General features: G+C 45.9%; 1 protein-coding gene across 4 annotated transcripts in view; it reads right to left on the reverse strand.

The window, feature by feature from the left end:
- LOC149301771 (ADAMTS-like protein 4) overlaps positions 1-16198 on the reverse strand; it is a 51573-nt gene extending 35375 nt beyond the window's left edge. For 2 of the 4 annotated variants that reach the window (XM_089482797.1, XM_089482798.1), the window contains exons 1-3: positions 7932-8345; positions 5595-5689; positions 1635-1823 (exon numbers count right to left, since the gene is read on the reverse strand). The gene's annotated coding sequence lies outside the window, so the exon portion shown is untranslated. Of the gene's footprint in view, positions 1-1634; positions 1824-5594; positions 5690-7931; positions 8346-16063 lie in introns of those variants that run through there. The other 2 variants (XM_089482799.1, XM_089482795.1) reach the window with 2 other exon arrangements.
- Positions 16199-16933: the final 735 nt, after the last annotated feature.

A 16933-nucleotide genomic window follows, 5' to 3' on the forward strand; every position in this document is an offset into this window, starting at 1 on the left:
GTCGACAACCAACTTGAAGGCACAGATACACGCACACACACCTGGCACACCCAATGCCCTGGCATGTTGCACCTTGGCACAGCACCGCAAATATGTCCACACCCAGCATACCAAAACAACAACCTATTTTTGCACGCTTTTTCCGAACCAGCGCAGAGTGAGCGTCAGTCATCCATGCATTGGTGCTTTGGGTCAAAGAGTTCAAGTGCCTGGGTTGTGCAACTTGCGCTGCGTTGTCCTTTTTCAAACCGTGTTTTTCAAAACAACGGTGGCTTAATTCTTTTTAAAACCTTTGCAAAACAAGGTTTTAGCTGAATCTTTGTTTGGAGTTATTGCAAGCTGCCGCCAAGCGACGGATCCCATTTCAAGGGGATCAATGGGGCATCATTCCAATTCAATGGGGCATCATTTGAAGAAAGAAATACATTTTTGGTTCACAAAATTCCCCTTAAAAGCCACCCAGAAGAGAGTCCAAACGTCTTCTCTACTTGCCTCCCACCTCAATGCTTTCTATTAGGGTTTAGCAACCAAGGAAAGCAAGCTTCTGTACTAGCTCCAGGCAGACACAGCAAAGGGATTTAAATGGTTTGCGCTCAGGATTAAGGCCTAACAGGTTTTTTTTTTGGGGGGGGGAAAGCAATCTTAACTCTTTGAGCACCAACCGTTTCCAGTTTTGGAAACGACCAAAGAGGTAAAACCTCTGCCTTTCTCACCTTGCAGCAGGAAGCATCCATTAAGTGAGAACTTTGGAGCACTGCAGAGTTTTAAAAAGGTCCTTACAAAGTCAGCGTGGTTTCAGTGTTGGTCTAAGACCCCGGCAGACCAGGGTTTGAATCTCTCCTCGGCCATAGAAACCCACTGGTAATCCTGGTCAATCTGCACTCTCTGAGCCTCAGGGGCATTGTAAAAGTTGTGACTGGATAATGCAGGGTGAAAGGACTGTTAATCTTTGTGGTTGTTATTGATATAACCTTCCTTAGCCAGGATTACAACTTTGGAGACCAGGGTTTGAGTCCCAACTTGGCTATGGAAACCAATGGGCGACCTTGGCAAAACGTCACATTCACTCAGCCTCAGAGGATGGCCATGGCAAACCCGCTCCGAAGAAACTCACCAAGCAAACCTCACAATAGGGTTGCCATAAACTGGAAACAAAGTGTGCAACGGGGTAAAGGACTGATGCATTTTGTCCCCATCCAAGTTTTCAAAAAGGAATAAAAAGAGGTTGAGCAAAATGAGGTCTCGTTTTGTTCCCACCGTCCAAGTATTCCATGAAACGGGAGGATCCCTCCAACGGGGACCATCCATCTGAGCATTGCTATGCGATGAAGCAACCCAGGCCGCCCTCCAGTCCTCTGGGTCCCTCCAAAGAAAGAAAAGAGGGGGAAACTATAAGGAGTCGGCGGAGAGGCGACTCTACTGTGTCTCCATTTGCTCCAAGGAGGAGTATGGATCGTCTCAATGATGGGGACTGGAGAGTCCCACGCAAACAACGGCATGGGAGTCGGACGTGATCCGAAAAGCACAGTTAACCCAGCTGCAGCAAACAGGTGGAAAAGGGCCAAGGAGGTGGGGAAAACGGGTGTCCTTTTTGCTACAAAACTGAACTGGAGTGCAAACAGAAAAAGACAGACCTTGCCAAGGGGATGAGTAATGCTTTACGTCCCTGTTATAAATGCAGCCTCCGAACTGGGTCAGAATACAGTCGGCCCTCCACATCTGTGGCTTTGACTTTTGCAGATCTGATTATTTGCAGTTTTGGTTAATGCGTTCTCTCTAGGAATCTCTAGGTCCTCCAGCGCAACCTGGTTCTGTTGGAGAACCTAGAAGAGAAAACATAGAGGTAAACACTTCTCTAGGCATTTGTGGCTCCTCTAGCATGACTCTATGACCATCGTCTGGCAGATGTTGACCACAGAGTTGCACTGAAGTATCTGGAGATTCCTGGAGAGGTGGTCTCCTAGATATAAAGAATAGTGTTTTGTTTTTTGATTTGCGGTTTTTCCACATTGATGGGGGTCCTTCACCCCGACGAACCCCAGCAAATGTGGAAGGACTACTGTCATTCTCTTTTTTCCTTCACTGCAGTGAAGACCTTTCCTCACATACAAAGGTGTCACACTTTAACGTAGCATGGTGGGACTCGAACCCGCTGCTTGACTAGAATCGACAAGGGGCTCCAGGCGGTCAGAAAGCATTTTCCAAACTTTAAAAAAAACAATTAGACAGTTGGGAAAGAGTTCAAAGAGATCCCCACTGGCTTTGCCTCCGCTTCTCCAATGACCGGGCGTCTGAGACGACTCTCACGGCTAAGATAACAAATCATCTCTCGCCGCTGGCAAAAGTCCAAGCGCATGAGCACCTCCGCATTTGGAAAAGGGCATCTTTCCACATCACCGCATCCATACACACGCAACTGAGTGCAATCACAACTGGAGACCAGGCCCACAACTTACGCGGCGATGAACCCGCTCTGGCTTTGAGTCCAAACTTTAAGGGAAAGGGGGGCTACTGGTTTATATACCATATATACTCTACCATAAATCAACCTCATATATAAGTTGAGGGGAGGGCAAAGGACTTCTGTAGTTTGAACTCAGTTTGCAACAGTAAGCAAACAGAGGACAAAGGTGGGAGGACGATAGAGAAACCAGGACATTTTAAAAGCAGCTGGAAAAGTGAGATGGCAGGGGACAGATCAGGAGTGTCCTTGCCAAATTGGGACAAATTAGAGAGTAGACCTTTTTACTGTCATCGATTTATGTGCACCATTTTACAGGCTGCTCCGCCATGTTAAAAGACAACGTTGTGCCAACACATTAGGGAGTAATGCCACCCCAAAACGCTCCTCAGAACGGAGAGCCAGGAAGAAGAAACTCCTCATTCCCTCTTTCCCTCGATACGTGTGTCCAAATTGCAAACACAACGCCCTGCGCCAGACTTCTGCAAAAGGGGAAGAGGGAGAGAGATATTTTTTTTCCACTGTATCGTAAAAGGCTTCCTCGGTCAGCCAAACCATCCGCTGGCTCTGCACCAGGCCCAAATACCTGGAAAACATGAGCGATCTTGGGCTCTCCAAGAACGAGACGACGGCGATTATGAGAACGGCTCCAGAGCAGAAAATAAAACACAGCCGATTAATTCCCAGTTTCCTCCCTCGCCAGGCCATAACCCTTATTGCCCCAAAGTTTTTCTGCTCCTAAAGGTAGCCAGGTCTTAGGCTTGGCCCTGAGTCTCCAGTTTTGGGGGTCACCTCTGGGCAGGAGACTAGTGTGCAAACTCTGGGTGGGAGACAAGTGTGCAAACTCAGGGAAAGAGACAAGTGTGTAAACTTTGGGTGCGAGATAAGTATGCAAACTCTGGGCAGGAGACAAGTGTGCAAACTTTGGGTGCAAAGTAAGTGTGTAAAATCTGGGCAGGAGATTTGTGTGCAAACTCTGGGTGCGAGGTAAGTATGCAAACTCTGGGCAGAAGACAAGTGTGCAAACTCTGGGTGTAAGGTAAGTATGCAAACTCTGGGCAGGAGACAAGTGTGCAAACTCTGGGTGCAAGGTAAGTATGCAAACTCTGGGCAGGAGACTAGTGTGCAAACTCTGGGTGCGAGGTAAGTATGCAAACTTGGGGCAGGAAACAAGTGTGCAAACTCTGGGTGTGAGGTAAGTATGCAAACTCTGGGTGGGAGACAAGTGTGCAAACTCGGGGCAGGAAACAAGCATGAAAACTCGGGGCGGGAGACAAGCGTGCAAACTCAGGGCAGGAGACAAGTGTGCCAACTCAGGGCAGGAGACAAGTGTGCAAATTGTGGAGGGGCTCACTCTCCTCTGCATCCACCGAGGCTAGGTTAAATATTATTTATCCTGTCATCCTAAATAAAAAAGGAACCTATGTCCTCTGTGCGTGTGTGTTTGAATGACAAACCTGTGATGAACCGTGGTTGTTAGCACTACTAGGGAAATGACCTGAAGGCACACTATACACAAGGAAAACCAGACTGAATATCCCTATTCATGAGCAGTCTACCTCTGGAATACCATCCTGTTGCATTTCAAGCCTTGACCGTGCATAATGGCTTTGGGCTTGGGAGATTGGAGATTTAACGTCCAATTTGCCAAGTCTTTGGTCCAAAAAATACAAAAAATCCCAAATTCCAGAAAGGGCAGCGCTTATGTAAGAGCCCACTGTACGCAGAATTTTTTCCGCCCGGTTTTCAGCGGAGAGAAAGAGCGAGCCGCCTTCCACATATTCAAACCAACTCCTCCGAGCCCGTTCTCTATGTAAACCTTGGAGAATTTCATAACTCCCGGATCAAGTTACCGGCTCTTTTGATGCCCGGCCGAAAGCGAGAGAGACAATAGTCACAAGATCACAGCTTTAACAAGCTGCTATAAAAAGACAGGGGTTCTTTCTTTCCACCCCTCTGTCCTTCCTTCTCCAATTCTAGTTTGGAAAAACCTAAGTACACAGCAGTGGTGCCCCTTGCCTTTGCTTTCCCATCCCTGGGCTTCTTTCTTTCCTCCTTGGAAAGCATTCCTTCCCCTGGGTGGTCCTCAAGTCAGAATTAGTCCAAACGTCGAGAGAACGACAGACAGAGAAAGAGAAGAAAAGGAGGAGTGCCAGGCGGGAAAAGCAAAGAATGTCTCCTCGATTTAAAACCAGGAAGGTTTAAGCGTGTGTTTAAATTTACCCCTCAAAAGCAGCAGGACTTAAAACTGGGGTTTGCCCCAGCTTGGTATTTTTTAATACACATAATATGCAAAGACACTGTGTTGTGTCTGTGTGCATAAGTGAAAATTAAACCCCAAACACATCAGTGCATCCAACTGCATTAATTCTGCAATGCATTTAAACCTGGTCTGTTGTGCCACATGATGGGTCATAGAGTCACTGGGTTTGGTGTGACATTCGTTGGAAGCACAAGAAAGACCACAATGAAGTGTTGGGTCTGATCCGCCAACAACTTGCCTAGAAAATAAGTTGGATTTCTGCCATTTTTGCTCTAGAACGCAACCTGGACCATACTTGGTGTGTGATAACATTTCGGTTGTCTTTGTGAGCATGTTTTGTGCATTGATGGGAACAACTGGCACAGTTTGCATTGAAATATATATATGCCGGGGACACTGTGATTGTGAGTTTCTGCATGGCAGAATGGGTTTGGACAAGGGATGGCCCTTGGTGCTAATTTGGGCATTAAAAGAGAGATTAAGGCACATTTAAAGCATCCCGCAAACAAAGCGGAAATGGTAAATAATTGCACGAATGATAATCACACGCAATTGCACAAATAAAGTGGTATCGGAAATGCATTGTTGTTGAAATCCTGAAAGTAAAGAGATGCGTGTTAATGCTGCTTTGTGACCACTTAAATGGCGAGTTTTGTTCATGTGACATCATTTCAAGTAATTACATGATTTTCCCGTATTCACTGGATAAACTCCTGATCTCCTTCGTGTGACAAACTCCTATCTTCTAACTAAAAGTTTGTATGTACAGCGCTGTGTAAATTTACAGCGCTTTATAAATAAAGGTGTGTGCAGTCTCTGCAACCACAACAGCAACAAATAAATTCCTTGTTAAAATGTAAGTGAACTTACCTTTGGAGCTTTACGTTTGGAGTTAAGAAAATCTGACCAGTGTTTTTTCATTCCAGAAAAGGTGGACACTTCTTTCTTTCTCCATATGTAGAGATCTAAAGGGGGGAAAAGACAAACAGATGAAGAGGTATATAAAAATATTTGGGAAAGGACAATGAAAAGGACAAGAAGAAGAGTCCACCTTTCCCCCAAAGCTCAGCCACGTTTAGAGGTGTGTTGGACTACAACTCCCATCACTCCCAGCCAATAGGACCCTGCTGTTGGCCGAGGATGATGGGAGGTGCAGGCCAGTCTGGTTCAATGCATGAAGGAAGTCACTGAGATAGAAAGAGGAAGAAAAACATGGAAAGGACAGGGGAGGAAAAAAGGAGGGAAGGAAAGAAGGAAGGGACCAATAGATAGATGTGGGATAGCAGAGGATCAATTGGGAATGTCCTTGCCAAATCTATAGACAGATCGAGAGAAAGGAAGGAAGGACAGATGGAAAGAAAGGAGAGAAAAAAGGAAAGAAAAGACAGGCAGATAGATGAGCAGAAGAGGGAGAGAGGGAGGAAAGAAGGAGTAGACAGATAGATGAACAAAAGAAGGGGAAAGGAGGAAAGGAGGAAGGAAGGAAGGAACAGATGGATAGAAAAGGAAGAAAGGAGGGAAGGAACAGATAGATGGACAGAGAGGCAAGGAAGGAAGGAAGGAAGGAAGGAAGATTGGACAGATAGGGAACTGAAAAGGACAGAAAGACATGGGAGGAAGAGAGGAAAGAAGACATAAGATAGATATGATTCACAGAGGAAGAATGGGACAAGGCATGTCAAGAGTGCAAAGTGGTTAAAAATGAATGGAAAAGGTATATGAAGAGGGCAGAAATGGAGGGAAGAGATGGAGGGAGGCAAGGCCACAGAAAAAAGGATGGTGGGAGAGCCAGAGGAGTCTCAGATGGAAGCAAGGAGGGAGAAGGTGAATGGGGGGGGGGCCTGTGGAAAGAAAGAATGAAGGAAGGAAAGAAGGAAGGAAGGAAGGAAGGAGACTGAAGGGATGGAGAGAAGGGCGAAATGGAGGGGGTCAGGGAGTGAAGGGTAACAGGGAATAATGGACAGAGGTGAAGGAAGGAAGGAAGGAAGGAAGGAAGGAAGGAAGGTGGGTAGACAGATGAGAGGGGAGAGAAGGAATGGATAGGTAGCAAAAAGGCTGGATGGGAGATGGGTAAATGGGTAGAAAGATAAGATAAGATAAGATAAGATAAGATAAGATAGATAGATAGATAGATAGACAGACAGACAGATAGGAAAACTGTTATGTGAAGAAGAAATTGCTACACAGAAAAGTGGGAAAGAAGGTAGGGACAGAGACAGACAGAGAGATTGCCAAACATACAGAAACGAAGGAAGGAAGAACAGATGGATGAGGAGATAAGAAGACAAAGAAGTAGGGCTATAGGAAAGAAGGATGATGAACAGATAGAGATAAAGAGAATGGAGGCTTACAGATGAAAAGAGAAGATGAAAGGGTATCTGGATAGACAGGCAGAGGAAGATAGAACAGTCAAATAAATGTGCTAAAAAGAAAGGGAAGGAAGGGGAAGGAAAGATGGATGAAGAGAAAGATGGATAGAGAAACTGATCCACGTGTGAAGGGAAGAAAGAGGGGAAGGAAGTATGGAAGACAGATTGATCGGGCAGAAGAGGCAAAAGGCAGGAGGAGAAGACAGAAGACATTAGGAAAAGTAGATAGATAGAAAGAGAGAGAGAGGACAGACAGGTAGGTAGGTACATAGACTGACAGAAAGACGGGGATGAAAGACAGATCGACAGGATAGATGGATAGATATGTAGAGAGATCTTGCAGCACCTTTGAGACTCACTGAAAGAAAGAAATTGTCAGCATGAACTTGTATAGACTTCAGTCTACTTCCTCAGATGGATGACAGACAGATGGGGACAGACAGATAGAGAAACAGACAGAAGATAGATAGATAGAAGATGGATGGATGGACGGACAGATTGACAGATTGAAGGCAGTTAGACAGGATGGATGGATGGATAAACAGACTCAAGACAGATAGATAGAAGCTAGATGGGGATAGACAGATGAACAGACAAAAGATAGATTGACAGACTGAAGACCGATAGACAGAATGGATGGACAGATAGATAAACAGACTGAATACAGATAGATAGAAGATAGATAGACAGATGGTAACAGATAGACAGACAGAAGATAGATTGACAGACTATAGACAGGATGGGTGGATGGATGGATCCCAAAGGAAGAATGTGTGGGGGGGTGCCAGGTCCAGGGTCCCTTGGTGCTGGAAGAACCCTCCCATCCAACTCCCCTTACCTGGCTCTCCTCTCCTCTTCTCCAGAGTTCCTCCTTTCCTTTCGTTTCCTTTCCTTCCTTTTCCCTTTCCCTTTCTCCGCTTTCCCCTCCCTCCCTCCCCCTTTCCTCTTCCAAATTTGGGGGGAGGGAAAGGGGGACCCCCAGAAAGAGGGGGTTCTCTGGTGGTGGCTTTCCCCCAGCCTCGTCTCCTTTTGCAATTGCCAGCTTGCAAAGTTTGGCAGAGTTTTGCTGGCAGAGGGGGCTTGTGAAAAGGAAAAACCTGAAAGCTCCCCCTTGCAAAGATTAAAGTGCAAAGCCCCCAGTCCCCCTTTCCTTCCTTCTTTCCTTCCCTTCCTTCCTTTGGTCAGTCCTCAAAAGACTCTCCTCTGGCCAGCTCCAGTGTCTGACCTATCTATCCTCCCAGGCTCTTTCCCATTCCCCCCATCCACGCCTCCTCCTCCTCCTCCTCTTCTCTTCTGCTTGCAATGGCTTGCCCTTCCTCCCTCCCTTCTCTTTGGCCTGGAGGAGGGCTGGGCTCCGAGGAGGGAAACCTCACGAATTAAAATTCCAATCCCCTTTGCAGAAGTGCAACCAAATAGTAGGGCTGTGTCCGCACCAGAGGGATAATCTGGGTTGACACCATTTTACATTGCTATGGGAATCCTAGGAGACTGTACTTTGTGGCACCAAGACCACTTTCCCTATGCACTGAACAGAACTTTCAAAGTGCTCAGCAGCACTGCAACTCTCAGAATCTGCTCCGGATTCTGCTCCAAACTAGAGAGAGGACTACTGTATATACTCAACTACAAGTCGACCTCATGTATAAGTCGAGGGCAAGTGTTGGGCCAAAATGATGGATTTTGCTTTGACCTGTGGATAATTCGAGGGTAAAACGTAAGGGGCCATGTAGCAAAGGGTCTAAAGATGAAGCAAAGCAAAGCAATGCAATGTCAAGGAACTTATAAAATGCCTCCAGACATAGCTCTTTGTGCTTACTCTTAAGGCTGGATGGAGGAGAGAGTAGTGGGGTTTGCTGCTTCGCATATTATACTTTCTTGCTTTTCACCACGGGATGGTTCCTTCCTTTAAACAAGAGCTAAGGCTTACATTATTGACCCGCGGATAAGTCAACTCAGGTTTTGGGGGGACAATTTTTGTGACCGAAATTTCTAGACTTATACATGAGTTACACACAGTAGATGCTTTCAGAAGGGCCTTTGCGACACTTAACATTTTCAAACAATCAACAGGAAGCAAGGGAGCAACCAAAATGATAGGGAGATCTTCACAAGGTAAAGGAAGGACAGGTTTCATTTTCTGGCCCAAGTTCAGGCTCTGGATGTGAAACCCCAGGATCCAAATTGAGCCTTGCATAACCCTGGTTTATCAAGGAAAGTCCCGCTGGGAAAGGAAGGAAGGGAGGAAAAGAAAACCCTCCATGTTTTGATATAACAGATCACACAAGCAATGACAGTCCAAATTCCTGGCAAACACATTTGTACACTTCCAGCTCATGTTCCAGGCTCAGGGGCACCTGGCACACTCCCAGCCCTGTGCAAAGGGTTCACAAGTGTGTGTGGGTTTGTGAGTTTGTGACTGTCATAACCCTAAAGCCACCCTAAAGCCCAGCCACCCCCCAAATGCACACTGAAGGGAAAGGGGTGATCCTCTGAGACGAAGGAAGGAAGGAAGGAAGGAAGGAAGGAAGGAAGGAAGGAAGAAGGAGGACGAAAGAGAGGAAACTGAGGAAGGGAAAAGGGGAGCAGGAAAGAAAGGAAGAAAACAAGCTGGGGAAAATAGGAGTGAAAGAAGGGAAGAAGAAAGGAGAGAGAAAGAAAACTAATAAAGGAAGGGAGAAAGAAAGAGAGGAAACTAAGGAAGGAAGGTTGAAAGAAAGAGTGGGAAGGAAGGAAGGAAGGGGAGAGGAGAGGAGAGGAGAGAGAGAACTAAGGAAGTGAGGCAGAAGAAAGGAAGAATAATGAAAGACAGAAAGCATGACAAGAAGAGCTGAGGAAGAAAGAAAGAAAGAAAGAAAGAAAGAAAGAAAGAAAGAAAGAAAGAAGGCAGGCCACAGAAAGAAAAAAGGAAAGGGAAGGAAAATAAAAGGGAAAAGAGAAAGAAGAAACTGGGGAAGGAAGGAAAAAAGAAATGTCATGTTTTTAAGAACCAAGAAAGACAAGGGAACCCACATGAAGCCAGGACTTATTCAAAACCAAACTGACGCTGAGGGACAAACCTCAAAACTTTCCCATTGATTAACACTCCCCTTTCCCTTGAACACACAAAGCCATAATGGGGAAACAAGCCAGCCCTGAGTATCTCTCCCATGCGCCTGAATTATGCCCACGGCCAGGTCCTACAAGCCTTCGAGGAGCAAATCTCCCAATGCCAGATGTCTCCTTCATAAAGGATTCTGGAGGTATGGCAGACTATTGCTATTGGAGCCATCGGAAGTGAAGGTGGACAAGTGTAACCTGGGCAATCCTAAGCGATGGCCAAGGAGGGTGACCAACAGGGCAATGGTCACTGATGGCTGGTCATTTGTCCGGGGGCAACCAGAAGAGATTGCCAACATGGATTCCTGGTGCAATTCCAAGGGATGGTGGATGAGCCAACCCTAAGCGATGGCCAAGATGTGAAGTAATGGTTGGGGCAAGTCTAAGGGATGGCGGCCAAGTATTACCAGGGTAATCATTAGACGGCCTGAAACAAAGCCTGCCGCCATGAGGATGGGCATCACTGGGGCCATTTGGCACGGTTTTCCCGTTCCCACTGCAAATGCCAAAGAGAGCTGTGCGTTTGGCTCTGGTTCCCCTCCTTTCCCTGGGATATATTCTCTCCCCCCCCCCCCCCCCGGGACGGAGGGAAGGGCAGACAAAGCCAGGGCACTTAATCCCAGCTAAAACCCACAAACCCAAGAGATGCTGCCAAATGCGGCCCGAACAGACTTTGGGAGCACTTGTGATGTCTGCCGGGTCAAAAGGGCCACCGGGAATCTGTCCTCTCTGTCTCATGGTCTGGAAGCAATGAGGCCCCCGCCTCCTCCTTGTCCCCGTGGCCAAGCATTCGCCCCAGCCTTCAATTAGTCTTTTGCAAAGAGGGTCAGTTGCCTTGGACGATGGATTTCCACTCGGTCGGTCTCATGTTCGTCCAGCTGATGGAAGCGGCCGAAGCTAGGCCCCAAATGAAGCCCAACAAGGCTTCTGGCCCAAGGGAAGCAGGGACAGCATTGGCAGCTCAAAAGGCCAATGCGATTCTAGGCTGCATCAATAGAAGTATAGTGTCTAGATCAAGGGAAGTCATAGTGCCACTCTATTCTGCTTTGGTCACCTGGAATATTGTCCCTAGTTTTAGGTACCACTGTTCAAAAAGGATGCTGAGAAGCTGGAGTGTGTCCAAAGGAGGGTGACAAAAATGGTGAAGGGTCTGGAATGAGAATCAAATAATGAGAATCAAAAGGGAGCCTACAAGGAATGTATTCGCACCAATGGATTTCTCGCCGTTTGGAGACTTAAAAGGGAGGCTCCTTCGGTCACAATTCCAGCAGCGCTTGGTTCGGAATATAGGGCAAGGCCGCACAGTCACCGTCTGTTCCTTTTCTGGACGGCTGGCGGTTTCCCCCTCCTTTCCTCCTCTTCCATCGTGAACAGTCCCCCCTTTATGTGCAAAAGTGCTTCAGAGAAGAACATCAACCTGGCATCCAAAATACACAGGACCTGGATCAAGTCAGGAGCCGCCAAAGCCAGAACGGAAGCGAAAATGCCCGATATTGCAGCCACACAGAGATGGAGGGTGAATGTGCCCTTCTTATTCATAAATCCCTTTAACAAATAAATAAGGAGGGACAGAAAACTTTGGAGTCTCTCCTCATAGGGCTTTGTGGTTTCCAGACCCTTCACCATTATGGTCACTCTCCTCCGGACACGCACTCCCCGAAAAAGTAATGTTTCCATTTAAATATTATGTAGTGCCTGGGATTTTGATAAGATAAATGGCCAGGAGGCATCTGGAAAAGACAATCCATCTTCTCTTTCTATTATGGCCAGAATAAGGGAGTTAGAAGGGTTCAAGGGCCACATAAACAGCATTGAGGGGCCGCATGTGGCCCACCATGACCCTCGCTGCAAAGAAGATCGAAGCACCCCTTGCCAAGGCAAAGGACGTGTTTTTAAATGTTGTTTTAAAAGCATCCCTAAGTCTTAACAAAACCCACCCCACCGATTAATCCCTCTCTGCACCACAATTAAATATTTGGGTTGAGTGGAGTTGGTTTTTGGAAGCAGAAGCCGGTGGTTATGGGCAAAGAGAAGGGGGCCGTTTTGGGTGCCGTCTGTTCCTGATACGTGGCTGGAAATGAAAATTCTGAGTTTCCGGATTATCTGTGGTGTGGGTCAGATTTTGGAAATTGTTGGTTGGAGAAAAACCCCTGAACCACCATGGCTTCAATGGTTAAGTCCACAGTTGGAGGCTTGGAGGAAACAGGTGGCTGGAGAGCAGAGCTGGGAGGACCTTCCTTTTGGGAGACTCCCAACATTTCAGAGATGAAAACTGGGATGCTTGTGGCCACAAAACATCAGAGTACGGTCCTTTTTTTTTGGGGGGGGGGGATATTAATGGGAAAGACCCTGCAAGCTAGTAAAGGCTGGGTCAGTTTGCTTTTGCCAAAGCCGACTGGGAAAAGATAGGTTCCAACCTCTCCTCCTGCTGCTGACTTAATGGAAGGCAAACTACTTTTCTTTTCTTTGTCATAGTTCTACTTTTCGTTTTCTTAATACAGTCAGCCCTCCATATCCACATTCAAGCATCCATGGCTTGAAAATATTCATATATATATATATATAATTCCAAATAGCAAACCTTGATTTTGCTATTTTGTATAAGGGACACCATTTTCCTAACCATGGTATTTAATGGGACTTGGGCATCCATGGATTTTGGTATTGACGGTGGGTCCTGGGACCAAACCCCAGCAGATAGCAAGGGACCACTGTATATTAAAACAACATGCACAATATATAGACATAACTTATTACATACACAACACATATTTACATCATCCGCAAAACCTAAATACAACAGACATACAAGCATTTAACTTCCAGCCTCGCAGGACCTGTTTGGAGGGCCATATCCCAGGAGCGTTTTAGGTGTGTATTCCTACACGGTCGAGGAATTAATTCATTAATTTTGCCCTCCTTTCCTACCTACCAAGTTAATTTGAGTGTAAACTATTTTTGCACTTTGAACTCGGTTTGCAGGGGCTGAAGTAAGCTGAACGTAAAGGAGGAAAAGTGGGAGGAAAAGGGAGAAACCAGGACATTTTAAAAGCAGCTGAGAAAGTGGGATGGAGAGGGTTAATGGGGATTGTCCCTACAAATTGGGGGGTGGCTGGAGGGGATAAGGCGATTATCCCAAATTTTTGGCAGGCAGGCATTGCAATTCCTCAACTTTCCACAAACTATAGGAGAGAGAGAAGTAAAGGAAGGAAGGAAGACAGACTGGAGCAACAACAAGGAGAAAATGAACCCGCCGATAATAACATTAGCTGGAATCCTGTTATCAGCTGCTTAGATAAATATACTTAACTCATGTAAGTAACAGAGCCAGCTTGGTGGTTTGAGCGTCAGACTACGACTCTGGGTTCAAATCCCCCCTTGGCTACGAAACCCACTGCCAAGGGGACCTTGGGCAAGTCACATTCTCTCAGCCTCAGGACAATGCAAAAGCCATTCTGAACAAATTCTGCCAAGAAGAAGACCCTAGGAAACCTGTTTCCCCAGGCTAAGCAAGGTGACACTTATGTGTTTGGCCATAATCCCCAGTTACTGGTCCATGCCAATCCCCAAGCATTGGCTGGTGTGGGCTGGGATGATAGGAGATGTATTTTCATTATAACCACTTCTTCTTACACCAATTTAACACTGGTTCCCAGTCCTCCTCCCATTTTCCTAATGAATCGTCAGTCTATCCATATCCATAATCTTTTTTGTAAGCCATTCATCAATTGTCGGTCACTCACAATCCTTCCATTTTTGTGTGAACACCATTCCTGCAGCCGTTGCTAAACACAACATACATTTGCAGTTTTAAAAAGCGTTAAATGGGTCCAGGTTAAGGCGATCGGGTCAGATAAGTCGGAAACCAATTTTAGGCACACAACGAGAACAACAGTTGTAAAGAAATTTAAAATGCAATGCATGCCAACTCTGCTTGGAGAATCCTGACCCAGATGAAGAACTCCCTTCTCTCCTGAAATCCACTTTCTCGCATTCACACACTGAACCACACATATATAGATCTGTGACTCATTCTCTCCCTATTTCCTTTGCAAAGGGGCAGGAAACCAAAAGGCACTAATATTAGACCCAAAGTACGCAGAATATTTCGATGGGTGGGTGACTCAACGCCACCAGGATAACCGTCCCTTGGTTTTATCAGTCCGTTTTATCAGCCTTTGCTTCCTTGCAACCCTGATCTGGCTAAATCTCGGAGGGATTCAGCAACAGAAAACTTAAAGACTACCTTCTCCGAAAATACAGCGTGTCCTTGTTATACTATTCCAAGACCTCCGTGGATAACACATCCCTGTCCCGAAATCTGATCATCCAACCTTTTTGCCTTTGTCCCGATCAGTTTCCACCTCAGTTAAAAGTTTCCCCCAGTAAAATTTAAAAAGCTGTTTGTTTTGCAAGGCTGGAAAACATCTTACAATGGAAGAAAAATAAGAATTTGATAACTTAAACAAACCCAGCATAGCGACATTATAACATTCGCAATAAAACTCTGCGTGCTTTGATCTCCTGCTCTTTGCTAATGCATCCATTTTGCAAAGTGACATTGCAAGGAGTTGCTTCTATTCCAAGCGGTGTCTTTGTATCTATTGATCCTTTAGGACTAAAGCCAGGATATATAGCTGGGAAACACACACATGTATATACACAAACAGAGGATTTGTATGGTGGAAAGCGATAAAAGGACTGTTTAATGTAACATCAAGTTTCCCAAAGCTGTGTATTACCAGGGAGGCCTGGAAAAAAAGAGTCCTTGTGTTATGGTCGCTAGTTTTATTTCCTTTAAAATGTTTGCATTATGAATCGTTCTCACTACATTTTCCTTTAGTGTGTTTAGTGTGTCACTGTTGTAAACTGTATGGGGTCCCATGTAGGACCCTAGTTTAGTGTGTTGCATTTTCTTTTAGTGTGCTTAGTGTGTTACTCTGTTGTCAAATGTCTGGGTTCCCATCTGAGTCCCAAGTTTAATGTGTTGCATTTAGTGTGTAGCATTTAGTGCGTATAGTGTGTTACTGTGCTATAAACTGTCTAGGGTCCCATCTGACACCCAAGTTTAGTTTGCTGCATTTCGTGTGTGTGTTGCATTTTATTTCAGTGTGTTACTGTGTTGTAAACTGTGGTCCCATCTGAGACCCAAGTTTGGTGTGTTGCATTCAGTGTGCTGCAAATTTCTTTTAGTGCTTATAGTACGTTACTGTACTGTAAACCATCTCGGGTCCCATCTGAGAGCCAGGTTCAGTGTGTTGCATTTAGTGTGTTTAGTGTGTTACTGTGCAGTAAACTCTCTCGAGTCCCATCTGAGACCCAAGTTTAGTATGTTGCATTTCCTTTTAGTGTGTTTAGTGTGTTTACTGTGCTATAAACTGTCTGAGGTCCCATTTGGGATCCAAGTTCAGTGTATTACATTTAGTGTGCTGCATTTCCTTTTAGTGTGTTCAGTGTGTTACTATGCTGTAACACAATGAACACACCATCTGGGCTCCTATCTGAGACCCAGGTTTAGTGTGCTGCATTTAGCATGGTGCCTTTCGTTTTAGTGTGTTTCGTGTGTTGCTGTGCTGTAAACCATCTTGGGATCCCATCTGAGACCCAGGTTCAGTGCGTTACAGTTCCTTTTAGTGTGTTCAGTGTGTTGTAAACCATCTTAGGTCCCATCTGGGGAGAAAGGAAGGCCATAAATTGGGGAAGGGAACTGCTGGCTGCCCTTGACTGACCACCCTTTCGCCCAGAAGTGCCCCTCAAAGTGCCAGCAGCGATTGCGCCGGAGGACTTATCCCGTTTGTAGGTCATCCACCACTTAGCTTTCTAAAGATAGAGCTGGCAAGGGAAGCCAGAGAGGACCCAAGAGAGCTATGTTACCTTGGAGGGAAGGGAAGGTCAAAGGGAGATCTGAGGCTGCAAAGGAGAAGGCGAGACAACGGGGACGATGGGTTTGATGGGATCGGCCGGATCCATGACCCGTCCTCATGCGATCTTAGGTTTTCTCTCTCAGGTAGCTTGAGTCCTTGCTGGTTGCCTGAAAGAGGTTAGGAGGCCAACAGGTCAGGCAGGATTGGGGCATTTCTCTATGAAATGTTAATAGAGGGCAGAGAGCCAACGTGGCACAATACTATGACTCTGGAGACCAGGGGGCGAATCCCTGCTCAGCCATGAAACCCACTGAGTGACCATGAGTAAGTCACACTCTCTCAGCCTCAAAGGCAAACCTCCTCTGAACAAATCTGGCCAAGAAAACCCCATGCAAGGGTTGCATTAAGCTGGAAACGACGTTAAGGCACACAACACAAATGTCTCCTGCAAACCTCAGTTCCCCATTAATGACAACACAATACAGAATTAATACAACTTGACACCGCTTTTTCATGGCTCCCATCCTATAGAATCCTGGGATTTGTAGTTTGTGGTGGCACCAGAGAAAGCGGAGAAATATCTCACCAAGCTACAGATCCCATAGGAAGCAGCATCAAGCAGCATTAATTCTGCAGTGCAGAGGCAGCCACAACACAAAAAACTATTGTAAAACTAAATCCCATTAAAGCGCCACTAATTTAAAACAACAGAAAGTCACTTGAAAACACCTCAAGCACGTTCTATGGAAAAAAACCCTTTACTTAAATTTTAATAAGGCTTATTGTCTTAAAAATAAATGACGATCTGCCAACTCCAAATAATCTTTCTCTGCTGGTACAACCAGGACTTTGATGCTCAGGCCATGGATTTGGACAGAAA

Source organism: Sceloporus occidentalis, unplaced genomic scaffold (genome assembly GCF_023333645.1).
Source record: "Sceloporus occidentalis isolate IW3139 unplaced genomic scaffold, rSceOcc1.0.p SCAF_20, whole genome shotgun sequence".
In the NCBI taxonomy this organism is placed as follows: domain Eukaryota; kingdom Metazoa; phylum Chordata; class Lepidosauria; order Squamata; family Phrynosomatidae; genus Sceloporus; species Sceloporus occidentalis.